Here is a 14415-nt window from a genome sequence, read left to right on the forward strand (position 1 = left end):
TGGCTTACTATATGTATCAATAGCTCAAGATTTGAGGAATTAAAGATGAAATGTAGATCTTTGTAGGGATTAGTTGCTATTAGTTTAATATTTCCATTTGTGTAATAGTGGTCTTATTTAATATCTCATTACACAAAATAAGAAAACTTGCTGACCAATTTGTGTTATGATGCTGTTTATGGAAATAGCAAGAGTTTCACTAGGAAAAGAAAATGATTCAAAAAACCACTGTAAATAGACTGAAGGATAATATATACTTTTTTTTAAAATTTAAAATTTCAGAAAAAGATAAAAGAAAAACTTCCTATCAGTCTCTGGGTGAGAATAAAGGAGGAAAAAACAGGTATCATCCCAAGACAGCATTCTGAGAGACCACCTAATGCCAAGAAAGGCAAGAAGGTTTTGCTGAACTGTAAAGAAGGTTTTGCTGAACTATGGAGGCAAGAAGCTTCAGGAGGGTTCATTAACCATGTATCTGTACAAGCTCCTGGAGTGATAAATGTTCTGTCTAGAACACAGAGGAGTTTGCCAGAGGAATAGCTATTTTAGATTTGTTGGATATGTATGGGGAAAATTAACTGAATATAAGGATAGAAATACAAGAGAAATTAATGAAAAACAGCAGAGGTTACTAAAAACAAGGAGAAAACAGAAACTAAAGACCGTGATTTCAAAAAAGCAGTTTCAGTAATCTCAGATATCTGGAAGAATAGGTCTCTTGGAAAGTTGATTTAAGGGGTAAGGGATTGCAGGAAACTTAACAGGTAAGAAAATAAACAGTTTATTCCAGTGGACAAAATAGACAAAAATGGAGACTTGGAAATCAATATGTCTGTATAAGCATATGGAAGAACTGAAGGAAATAAAGAAATATATAAAGGAGGGAGCTTCGACAAATGACTGGAGATGAGAAAAGAGAAAATGCTATTTAGTACCATAAATTTGGTGCAACACTGAAAATCCGAAAAAGTATTCGTCATTGGTTTACTGGCAAAAAAGAGGATGGTAGTTTGAAATGGTATCTGGTATCTGTTGTACGGATCTGGTTTTCTTCAATACTTTTAATTAGTGACTGACAGAGAAGAAGAAAATACCCTTTTAAAACATGCACTAAGCTAGAAGGGAATTAAAATATTCTGAAAAATAGGATCATAATTCAAAATCACTTTGATAAACTGGAGATACTATCCAGAAGAAATTCAGTAAATACAAATGTAAAATACTCAAGGCAAAAAACCAAATCAATCCCACAAATGCAGATTGACTGTTAATCAGAAAGTAAACAGGAAAAAAAAAGTAATCATTATCCTGAACTATGAATAAAACGTGAAGTGGGTAAAAAAGTTTCTAAACTCCAGAATTCTTCAAAGATTGCTCTCATAGTCAAGTTAAGGGACGAGGAAACTAAATATTGAACAAGAACAGATTTTCTCCAAAAGTCTAGTCTAATCTGTAATTATGCAGGAGTTACAGAAAAGTATAAATTCCAATAAAACTCTTCCTTTTTTCTTAATTAGCTCAGTGTCATTTTTCAATCCGTTCTGATACTATTAACTCCTATTCTTTCACATTAGACACTCAATTCTTTAAAACATACAGGGGCAGATTTGGTCCATGGCATTTTTCTGCAAAATAGTCTGCCTTGAAAATTGCATTTAATTAACAGGCAAGCACACTGGCCCTCTTAATTATGTAAACATAAAGAGATTCTTAATTTTGCATTGTGCCTAATACTTTAAAAAGCACATTCCCTAGTAAATCTATTTTCAAATAATGTGTTTTACTTACACAGAACGCCAAACAAGCTTTTGTGCCCCAACATGAGCTGCTAAAAACCACTGCAACTTTTTTTGGTATATTAACAAGTCTGCTATTTGCCCAAGATGACAAATAAGGAAAGAGTACTGTGGATGGTCCTGAACTAAAACCATGCTTTTCATTAAAAATTAGATTTCTTGTAAGTGTAAATGAAAATTAAAATAACATACTGACCCTGACTGGCTCTGCAGTAATTAATTCAAATCACTACTGGAAGCTATTCCTAATTTAGCAATGAAATCTGCACAATAACTTTTTATTAAGACAATAAAATTGATGCATAGTAGTAACTTTATATCCTGCTCCTACTTTGCTATAAAATCTATTTTAGCTAACTGAGAAATTTGGATAGTGATTAATCAGAAGCCCATTTATGACACAGTTTGCTCCCTCCCCCAGTACAAGATGCACAAGCCTATAGAGACCCATTATACAAAGAAAACAGCGCTTTGTTCAACCACGTGAGCAAAGTTAAACATATGCACAGAAGTGGACAATGTACAGTTGTTTTGTCAACCCTACAATGCTGCTGGGTGGATTTCCTTTGAGGGAGACACGTCAATCTGGCGGAGCAGCCCTCAGACGTGTGTGCACTCCGCACGGCTGGGGCAGGGCGAGGCTGCCACACTGGCCCTGGGCACCGCCGCTGGGCCACCAAAGAGCAAGCCAGACCTTCTGGCACAAAGCAGAGGAAAAAGTGCTCCCGATAAAAACTGCTTAATGCACCTGAGATGCTCACTACCTTTACGCCTCAGTAAAAGGCCACGGCTAGATCTCATCGTTAGCTTGTATGTGCACTCAGTCATCAGTGCTAACTTACTTCTGCAGGAGATGTATACATCAAACTGAATTTCTGCAGGGACTGCAGCTCCTGTATCAGTGGATGACTTTCTCCTCTACTCTCACTTTTCAAACTAAACCCAAACTAATCTAGGTAATATTTTAATAACCATGTTGCAGAACAAGTACCAATATTAAAAAAAAAATATATTGTTTTCCCTTTCTTCCCACTGAAACTCAGAATTTTAATCTAAAGTAACTGTGACTGCATCTAAAATTATGAAAACTGTCATTTCAACTTGAATGTTAAACAGCATATGGGTGATCAGGCTTAGCAGGGAGTGAAGCCCCAAGGCTGGTGAGTGTTCTTAGCAGGGCATCCCAGCCCAGCATCTAACACATGCTACATCAGCCCCTGGCAGCAGTCCTGTTTTCTCCATGTGAACAGAAATACCATTTTTATCTATACTTATTCAAGAAGTTTCGATTAGCGTTACTTCTTTTGAAGTTAAGAAGCAGAGAAAAGTTGAGAAAGAAGAAATCTGGCTTTTTCTTTTTAAGTCTCTGACTAAAAACCAGATACATGGGATGAGATACACTAATTTTAAAATGCCAGTTATCGGCAATCCAAAATGGAGGTAGCTAGTTACATCCAAGAATTTCTAATTGCTTTTGCTGCATACTCCTGTTTGAAAGGTAAATCGTGCCTTTTAGAGAAATGGGAACTATAGAAAAGACGGAAGGCTTTTTTTTGCATAAAAACAATCTAAGAACCTTGTTTCATTTTCAATTGTAACTAACTCTCCATTCACACTTAGAGGTGACATAAGCCACATGTAAAAGAAATGCACCCTTGTAAAGGCAACACGTACACAGAGAGTTGCTAATGAGCACGTTTAGCTGAGAACTGAGAATTAGTTGCTTGTTACAGGAAAAAAAAGATACATCAACATTAAAACTGTAACAAAATCGAGATTACATAATTTCTTTAATCAAAGCTTTCTGTTGCTCACTCAAAGCCATCTAGTCCAGCTATTCCAAGACAAAAGCAGTTGTACAACAGCACTGTGTACAGAGATACAGGGAGGAAGAACGCCTGCTTGATTTCAGCACGAATGGAATCATAAAACCTGGGTTCCTCTTAGCTCATGATTTAGATGATGTGAGTTCTCTGAAGGATGGGATAAGGCAGAAAAAACCCTCAATTATTCCCAATTTCATGATAAACAAATGGAAGATAGAGATTATCTGAAAAATATTGTTAGCTAAACCAACAAAAGTCTTTGTATTGTCTTTCAATCTTCATCATTAATACAACCAGACTGTAATCCAGCACTGAAACATGCCTGGAAATTGAGTTACGTTTTCTTCCTTCTCCTCTGAGCCAATCATTATTTTAGTTGTAATTTATTCAGCTGACTTACTAATAAAACCAGCATAATGGAAAATTTCAGAAAAGCCTGAGAGATTAAGTAAAAAAATGCACAGTGATTGAAGATTATCAGGGTTGATGGGAAATAATGGAAATTTACTTAGGGAAAAAAAAAGTTCAAAGAACACAGTGTAAAAGACTGAAAAGGAATGGAAAGACCTAAATCAATATATGCTCCAACAGTGCAAAAAATATTTTCCATAAAAAAGCCACTAAATTGCAGAGGATAGTATTCTTTCATTACAGAATGGATTTTTTTTTAACACACTGATATTCGAAAAAATATACATGTATACACAATATAAACTCTGTACATGTATATATATACATTGGTCTCAGATTAAGAAGTTTGATTTTTTAAGTATTTAAATTGTATATCAAATACACCAAGTTATTAATACTACCATCCAAACTACTTAGCAAAGAAGAGTCTTTATGAAAAGAATATATTTAAAAGTAATAATTGTAAATGACAGTGACAGAAAAGATATCTGGCGTCTAATCTCACCTTTCTGATCTTCCAAAGCAGAGTTATTTGAAGTCTACAAAAGTCTAACTAAAGCAGGACCCAGCCCAGTCCTATCCTCCCATTTTGCATATGCCCCTTCACACTGTCTTCCATGAAAAGGCACTACTTTCACTCAGGTCCTCTTCAATTCAATTCTTGAAGAATCGGCTTGTTCTAGGTCAGTTTCTCCAGACACCAATCTTCCAACCATAAGGGCTAAAACGAAGCATTACCTAAACCACCAAAATCATCATCATACTAACTATTAAATTTCATTAACCTAAAGAACCAGTTCAAGAAGACCAAGGCTGTTGTTTTATCTTTCCAATCAAATTAAACATGCAAAAGAGATCCTTATTTTCCTATAAGAAGTTTAAAATTCTGTAATAAATTATTCCTATATTTTAATACACTTCATTCAGAAACTGAATTTGCTATCATAAACTTCCTAAAACATGGTTGATAAAAAAAGGTTCTTCAAAAACCTGCTATGATCAGCATACTCTAGGCAGGAGGAAAGCTCTGATATAAATCAAGATATCTGCCACCTGATTTGGTTTTGAAAAAAGGCTGCAGTTAAGGCTGTTATCCACTAAGTGGCATTATCAACTCAAACACCTAAATTTGACAAAAAAATAATCATTTTACCTCCTACAAACAAATTGATGGAAAACACTTTCTTTGGATGAGCCATTTTATTCAAGTTTGTCACAAATTCAGATATCACTCCAAATAGTCAAATGTATTAGTAAGCCAGCATTACCAATTTACTTTTCACATCAAGACATTTGCAGATATTTAGCAGGATGGTTAGGTTAGAAATAAAACCATCATGACAGATATATTAAACAAAGTAACCAAAATATTGGCATGATGCAAACTCAAATTAGACACAAAAAGGTATAATAAGGCATTTTAAAAGTAGCTGGGGTTTCAGAAGTGCTGTATATCAACAATTCTAATATTTCGTGTTGTGAAGTGGGAAAGTACCAAAAGTCACACTTGATGCTTACTTTTATTATTTTTTTAAAAAACAATATATTAAACTGATGCTACCTGATGCTAGAGGGTATTAAAAAAGTTACAATAATTGGGAAAATAAGAAAAGTACTATGTTTCACTAATTATTTAAGGATTAGTTTTCAAAATGTTACTTAAGGATTAATGACTGTAAATATAGTTTTTTTGAGAAACGTTTACTGGAGAAAAGCATTTAGGAACAGTATAAATACAAGAAAAAAGTATTAGAACAGGATTCTCATTTTAAAATAGTTTTTTCCCCCTCTTACTCCTATTGTTTATCTCTGGTCTTTTATCACTGTCCGTTTGTTTGTACGTAAATGGCTACTGAAAATAAAGGGGAAAAAATAATTATTACTGTATACAAGAGTATAGGAAAATTTCATGAGCAACTACATTTGTCTTTGTCTCATCAAAGCATATATTTTAAGCTTCTGAAATGCATTCAAAATTCTGAGCATACTTCAATGCTACAAGGATCAAGACATTCCCTTTTTTAAGTGATTTTTTTCCCTTTGCTGGCCACAGAGGAATTGCATTAGGACATAGTCCTTTTTCCCTACATCCGCCTACGACAAACATTTGCTGCATGTCAGCGACTCCAAAACCAAATTGTTTACAATTAACTCAAAAAGCCATTAAAAAAATTGTTTCTTTGTTCCAGTTGGAAAGAGAGACAGCCAGATGTGTGGCTTGTTGATCTTGCTCTTTTCTGACCTCTGAGTGTAGGAAGAACTGCAGCTGAGGAAGGAAGTCAGCAAGTTGTGCTAACGAAGGTGAACATTGCAAAAAAAAAAAAGTTTGCAAATTTTTTTATGAAAGAAAAATCTCTTTGAAAGAGTTTTTTATTAAAAAAAAGATAATACAAAACTATTGGTGCATTTGCATATTGCACCATATTGGTGCAACAGCATTGCTATTGGTGAAAAATTAGAGCCTTTTTTTCAGGTGAGGTCAATAGAGTCTGTGCCTTTTACTACTTTTGAAAAATTCTACCCTTAATTTCAAGAACTTCATGAAGTTTCACTGCTGTAAATTGGCAAACACCTCATCATTAACACCCGCCAGGAATCCATCCTCCTATAAGGATGTAAAATTCAGGAAAAACATTTTAATTTTAGGCTCTGAGTCACAGTCTACCACTACAGACCAAAATCAGGCCAAAAGCTGAACTGCAGATTGCGAGTGTGCCCACTCCTTTGGAAAACACATCTGGCCAACAACACAAGGTAACCAACTACAGTTACCACAGTACCTTTCTTCACATTTCTCCCTTAAACACTTTTATGCATTATATCTGTTAAACACCTGGCAATGAACTAACTAGTAATCTGTGTTGAAAACGTCATTACATGGTACTCCTCGTGACAGTACAGAACACCCTGTACAAGATACTCTGCGAGCACAAAAAAGAACAATCTCTCAAAGACTGCCCAATAACAGACATGAAATATTATCATCTTGTTTCTGAACTTTGAGTTATTTTTTAAAAAATGTCTAAAATGCATTCTGAAGTTCTACGACCACGCTGCTCCTCATTTTATCAAGTTAGCAGAGAAATTGGTAAAAGTTATCATGGCTGAGGTGATAACTAAGGATACATTTACGTGTGAAGTACAAATTCACTCCAGAGATTCAGCTTTAGATACTAATCCTGGCACCTCAGCATCAATCCAAACTCCTTATGCAGTTAGTGAAGCTGCCCACATGTTCTCTAGGCAATTTAACAGTAGGTTAAATGTTTGATGTTTCTCTCCCTGCATTGCTAACCTCATACTAACAACTCACGCTAGTTTTGGTAGAAAATTATACCTAATCCTTGTCAACCAGTTACTATTTTAAGAATATACTTACCATCTGAAGACCTGAATAATATCATCATAGTTCATCTTTCAACTTACGTTTACATTGTATTATTTAGTTAAGAAACTTTCCTATGCATTATTAGAAAACAGGAAATTGAAAATGGAAACTAGTTTACTCTCTTCCCACCCTACGTTCTCCTGCGCCCTAAGGTCATTTAAAAACCAACATTAACAGATCACCATATACATGCATATGTACACACAAAACCATTTCTGCAAACAGTAACACAAATATTTAATCTGACAAGAAAATTCAAATTCTGGAGAATTAAAACAATATTTCATGTCATACTTTTCAAACCAGTTGTAAGGCATACTGGTAATTTTAAAAACAGCCAGCAAGTTTCAATCTTTCTCTTTGCCCTAAGAGAAATGGAAAACTTTCAGCACAGCTCAAACAGCTCACAGCTATGAGCACAAAGAATTGCTTCCACTGAATTAGTATTTAGAAATTATTATTGGCTTGTCACTGTCATATTAAGATTTGATTTTCAGAACCTTTTCTTTTAGAAAAAAGTTGTTTAGATGCTTCTATATCCATATTTTGTCATAGTCTTCTGAAAGAGTCAATCTTTAAGGTCATTAAAGGCATATTTAAGGGCTTCATTTTGAAAAAATAATCTGTAAAAGGCCTCTAATAGCAAACAGGACTTCAAAAATTTATCAGGTAAAAAAAATTACTAAAAAATTTTCCTAACAGTTGCAGTTTCTACCAGTTTATTATTTCCTACCAATGGAATTAATAAAAGCTGTGAACTACATTGTAGTAATATTAATTTTCCATGGATAAATTTAAAAGAATCCATAATTGAGCAAATCTCTATTTCCCCATTTCACACTCCTTGTTTCTCCTCATTTCCTATTTCTTTTGACATGTTAGGGTCTTCACCTCCATTCCTCCCATTTTTCCTTTTATTCATCCTTTTCATTCTATTTGTCCTGTCTCTAAGATCTCCCTTCAACTCATCTCAGTCCCCCCCCTAGAGTGGATAAGCCCATGCAGAGCACTCCTTTTTGAGATCCTCTGCTCTCCAGCTCAGAAAGATCATCCTTCATTTAAAAAGTAGAATGGGCCTTAAATTTTAGTTGAAATGCTATCTTGATAAAATTTAATAGGTATGTCATATACATAATTCCTATTCTAAATTCCATATGATTGTAACAAAATAGAAGGCTGGAAGGCCTTTCAAAGGAGAAAAAGTGTAAAAATAGAATACACAAAGCAGTTTCACTGGTTAAGTACACAGTCCTTACAAATATCACATCATTAGTTTACAAGGTAGAGAAGAATAATTTTCTACACTGCAGAAACTGTCAAAGCTATGATTATAGCCTTTAATCTTAATAAGTCTTTCCTTCCACCCCTCACATCCAACCTCCTCCCTTGGACCGGGTTTTGTTCAGCCATCCAAGTGAAACGAAATGGGAATATTGCTGTCTTTCAACTACACCAGTTCCACTTTCACCAGAATCCTTTGTCACCTTCAATTAATGAATCTCTACACTTTCCAAACTCCTCTGCAGGCAGCTTTATTGCTTTTGAACAAACCTCCACATGATTAGCAAACACCTTCACTTTGACAGACTGCCACTGAGATCCCTGGCTTCACTTGGGTACTGCAAACCTGCTCTGATAGAAAGCCAGTCAGGCTGCTGTCATGTTGGCCTTGTTTTTACCTGAAACAAATTGAACTTTCTGTGGTCATTTGCCCATAGCATTACCTGTTGGATGCCTCTCACGGCAGCTGAATTAATGACAACACTCACTGTTACTAAAGTAGTGTTAGCTTAAAGAGTCTTCTCCATACTCAATGGTTTCCATCTCTCTGAGAAACCACCGGATGAAAGGTACCATCTCGCCCAGCCTTACTTCCCACAGTAAAGTAAGATATTATTCCCTTTCAGATTTTAAGTGTTACATGCCGCAATTGCCCAGCTCAAATGTCATGTCTGTTTTACCTTTCCCAGCAGTCCAGAAAGAGCTGGCAAACAGCAGCTTGTTTGGGTCAGAACCAGCGCCTGAGACTTGTAGCCCCGGAGCCCTGGCGCAGTGCTGACCCCAACTTTGATGCATGTGAAGCGTAGCACTGACATCTCCCTTCTGTTCCATATAACCTAAGCAGTAAACACCAGTAGCCAAACTGGCACGACCTCTAGTATTTCACTAAGAAGAAGGTGGTAATCTTTAGTGACAAATTCTCTTGTAATTATATCTACAGATCAAAACCTTCTAGCTCTTCTCTGTCACCCTCTGCTTCCACCTCAGATATTGAAGTCTGCGGCTGTTCACAACCCCTTCGTTAGTATTCCTCCTGTATCAAACCTTATCTTGGAGCAGAGAAGCGAGAAATTTAAAGCTAATAAAACAATTTGTTGCTGCAAGTACTGGCAACTGATTTCCTTGTGTCGACTTGCTTGCATCCACAGTGTGCTGATGCAGAGGTCTAAACTGACAGAAAATTAATCCTCCAACATGTCTTTGCAATCCTGTAGATTTTCAGCAGCAGATTTCCTAAACCAGCACATTCCAGATGAGTACAAATGTTGATGCAAGAGAAGGGGCAGACAGAAGTGAATTACCACTTTGAATGGCAACAAGTTAATCAAACAACTACGAACCTGATTATAAAATCACATCCCATACGTAGATAGACCATGCAAAGTTGCTGGTGTGGTTTCTCTCAGGGAATGTAAAAATTTAGTACAACTGAACTGTTTTTATTTAAAACCTCAAGTAACATTGGATGTATTCAACAGGACATAAACACTCTGTACAAAGTCCAGCATATTGCACTCTTTAGTTTTCTCATAATTCATCTATAAAAGAAAGGGGGTACTTAACACAAACACTTGGTTATGTCTTACCTAGAAATACAGTGGTTCCAATTCACATTCAAAAATCCAAAGAGGTGATGCTAAACATTCAACGTCCGTCTGTCATGAAAAACATTCAAGATTACACTTGGTATCACTGTGCTTTTCCCTCTCAATTTTCAGACGAAACTTTCTAGCTTAAAAAGGAAATATCCACAGAAAACAAAAATTACTATTTTCAAAGTGAAATTTGTAAAATCCAAAAATTTTTGAAGTAATACCATTCAAAAATGCTGCTGGGTTGAAATGATGATATACTTAAACTAAATTTTATCCTATATAATTCTGCAGAACACATTCAATTTATTCTGGATTTTATAATGAGCTGTTGCAAAGACTGGTACAGCCAAAGGAAAATAATGTCCACTGATACTGGAAAGCATTATATTAAGAACTAAAAGGAATAATGAGCTAATGAAAATGCAAATATATTTCCAAAACATTTAACAGTTCATTATAAAGACTATATTTATCTAAAACAGTATTTACACTGGAAGAAGTCTGGTTAAAGCAGCTCTAAGTTCAGAAATGAATTTTCCAATCTTTTGAAACTACTGAAATAAAAGATGTAATTAAAATGCCTAACAGTGATCATTTCATTCTGCAAGTGTTGAAGGGGAAGGCTGAGAGAAAACCAAGGGGATCTGGTCCTTCATAAGGATCTATAGGGGCAGCTATTCTTAATTTATTTTTTCAACTCTAAATAAAATAACTTACAGAGATGCAAGCTTGCTCCCAGAGCAAAGATGAAGTCAACTTAAGAAAAAGAAATCCGCTACAGAAAAGCTTGGAACTGAACTTTCATTTCAGCCATAACCTCAACGATGCTAATATAAGTCCACAAAAACTCTTCCCCAATATTCTGGTTCACTATCCTCACAACTATGGAAAAACAAAGGTCAAGTCAGCAGGTCTATAAATCAGCTGAATTAAGTTTTGGCTTTGAAAAACACATGGTTGTGTTTCTGCAGCTATATTTATGAAGATATGACTAAAACTGGTTCTAATCTAATGATGGATTTTTATTCATTTAATTTCAAAAGAGTAGGAGTGCTTGATTGCTGCCTAAAGAGGAATTATCTTTTGAAACTCGGGGGCGGTGCAGTGCAGATTTTTTTTTTCCTTCTAAAAATACATTCCTTAGTGCAAATTATAACAATTCATTATAAAAGCAGATTAAATTAAATCAGAATGCAACACTAATTTCCCAAGTAGAGTACCCACATAGGGAACTAATTAGGAATAGCTCCTCTGTGTAAACAAACCTTTGTACCAATTAGTAGCTGGTCAAGTCAGGGAACTCCCTTTCTCTAGGGGAAAAAAGTCTATTTTCAGCATTGCTTTATTTTGCTGCCGGCTGCAAATTCTCTCCAGTTCTGTAGCAACAGAGGGTATTTAGAACTTATATTTCAGAAAGTTTGATGGGAACCTGGTCAAGAGTTGTAAAATAAAAAAAAAAAAAAAAAAGGCAGTAGAAGGCCAAAACCCAATAAAATCACAGAATTAGGACTTCAAAAGGGATGAGAACAAATCCTGTTCTCTGCCTAAGCCAATTCTATCCCAAGGGTTTACATAAACCAGAACAATAACAGTGAAATGATTCAAAACAAACAGTGGAGTGAATGAAAAAAGTACATAGGAAGAAGAATTCTCAGTTGTTGTTCTATAATAAGAAAAGCAAACAAATAAAAACCTCAAGGTGAAAATATTACACCCAGATAGCATTTTGAAAGCGTCAGTTAGGTGTTAACAGTAAATCTACATAACAGGATGTTATTCAAGGGAGAATGAATATTCATTTGTCATTTATGATGTTCGAATCTGCTAGACAGCTGTTCAGTGCAAGACAAAGTACCAGAGATGACTCTTACCTTGCTGAAGATGATCCAGAGCCTTCCCACTAATTAGATAGAGGCTGCAATCTGTGGATTTTAAAATTTGTTTAAAAGAATTGTTATTAATGAAACTGTTTTAATTACTAAGTAAAAATCAGTAAAGTGACTTAAATTCCTTCAAAACATATTAATTTCCTTTCTTCTTTTAAAGCAATGGGTACTGCTGCAAGGTATCTTCTACTGTGCGTTACATCCAGAGCAAAAGGTCAATTAATCTCATACTACAGCACATCAGGATAGTGGACTACTGTCACCGTGTTTAGGACGCTTAGTTAACTCCGGAGAGTTATGCAGCTTACGTGGGAAAGAAGCCGGGAAGGAGGCATCAGAGAGCGGGCAAAGCACAAACACCTCAGGACAGCGAAGGGACTGGAGGCACCTTACAGAACCCAGGAAATCACCATTTCCTACAGAGTGGTGACGTTGTACGACAAAACTGCTGACCCTCCAGCCTTACTGGGTTGCAGAAACGAGCTCTCGATACATCATTTTCTACAGAATTTACTGGTTGAAGATACATGAAAACATGACCCCTTCCCTCTTGACCCAACAACAACAACAAAATGACAAGTCTAGAGGACTCAGGAATGCCAGCACTAATTAAATGAGCATCTGTTAGAAAGTTTCAAAGAGGGTATCCCACTTATCCGACCATGTTAACTCCCAAGCTACTAAGCATTTAGGTATCTTTCAAGTGTCATGTAATTAAAGTTAACTGGAGAGAGTGGTTAAGCAACACAGCAAGCAAGACTCATGTTAAACAGAAAGCAAAGCAGATTTACTACCAGGAATGAGAAAGTGAAAGTGGTAGAACAGAATGGATTAAAACGATGAGAAAGGATTACAGGTGGGAAGAAGAGACTGGAAAGAACAGAAAGAAACACTGCAGGTAAAGAAAGAGGACTGCAAAATTTAGATGATCATCAGAAATAAAAAAGGTGGAATTTAGCTTTGAAATGGCAAGTCTAGCACAAACTATGTTGATATAACATGAACTGGCTTTGGAGGAATGTTATGACATGAAAAAAAGACCCTATGTCAGTTTGATAAAGGGGAAGAAAGTATTTGTTAGATAAATACCTTAAATTAGTCAATTAAATATCTCATACAAAAGCAGATACCTGCAGAACTGTATTTATTTGAGCCATGACCTGATCTGTTTATTTGATCCACTCCAGAAGGAGTTCTTCAATATGAAAAGATCATTTTTTAGTCATTGAAGCCACAGGCAACACAGTTTAATTGAATTCATGACCCATCATCACAAGAAAGAAAACAGAAGTAAAAAGAACTTAGTAAGGGAAAAAAGGTACTAAATTTCCACTTCTTTCTGGAAGTATTAAATGGAAATATAACTACAAAGATCATAATTTGAGAGTGAACTACTACTTCATTCCCTTCAAATGCACAGGACATATCTCAGTAATTCTACAGAAGTATCTGAACAGAAATGTTTTTCAGGAAAATTAATTAATTATAGAACAAGACTTACAAGTTTAATTACAGTAAAAAATTCCCAGAAACCTTTAAACTGATTGCAAGTGGGACAGAAAAAAATCCAGGCTAAAACTCTATGGAATAAAAATAAAAGATTGCTGTAAGTACTGAAATAGCATAAAGTAGATGCAAGAACAGAAGATAAAATATATTTGATAGAACCTTTAGAATTTGTATATTGCAAAACAATTGGATTGTTTTAAAAAAATATATATTCATCAGAGCACATAAACTAGTGAACTAATTAAAACTCTTGAGATGTAACATAGACCAAAAGAAAGGTAAATGAGAATTTTCTTGAATTATATTTGAAATTTCCATATTTTTGTGTTAGCCCAATTTGTTCTGTTACACAACTTTGCTTATTTGGAAAAAATTAACAGTGCTGGCAACAATAAGCTCTCATGTAGCAGGTGCAAAACATACCCACAAAAAGTTTACGGACTCTGGCTGGGAAGCAGACTGTAGCACAATTAGTTTGGCAGTCCAAACATATTTTTATATAGAAAAACTAAATTTTGGAAACAAAAAAACAGGAGCTGTCAAGGAGTATCTCCGGTTCAGCTGAATCATGAAATCACAAAAACTTTGCAACTTATACAGAATAGCTATCCTAAGCACAACTTAAGTAGTAGCTAGCACTGAATTAGATTTTTAACAAAATACACATTACATTCTTGAAGTCTGCTCTTTAACCTTTTCTAAAATTTATCCCAGATATCCCGA

The 14415-nt window shown here is 35.3% G+C and overlaps 1 protein-coding gene across 8 annotated transcripts in view; it reads right to left on the reverse strand.

The window, feature by feature from the left end:
- CYRIA (CYFIP related Rac1 interactor A) overlaps window positions 1-14415 on the reverse strand; it is a 57287-nt gene that overhangs the window by 27943 nt on the left and 14929 nt on the right. For 4 of the 8 annotated variants that reach the window (XM_074820097.1, XM_074820091.1, XM_074820095.1 and 1 more), the window contains exons 2-3: window positions 12169-12219; window positions 10289-10357 (exon numbers count right to left, since the gene is read on the reverse strand). The exons of 2 other annotated variants lie outside the window; for them this stretch is intronic. The gene's annotated coding sequence lies outside the window, so the exon portion shown is untranslated. Of the gene's footprint in view, window positions 1-10288; window positions 10435-12168; window positions 12220-14415 lie in introns of all 8 variants that reach the window. 2 more of the 8 variants (XM_074820092.1, XM_074820096.1) reach the window with 1 other exon arrangement.

This window comes from Strix aluco, chromosome 3 (genome assembly GCF_031877795.1).
Source record: "Strix aluco isolate bStrAlu1 chromosome 3, bStrAlu1.hap1, whole genome shotgun sequence".
Classification (NCBI taxonomy): Eukaryota; Metazoa; Chordata; class Aves; order Strigiformes; family Strigidae; genus Strix; species Strix aluco.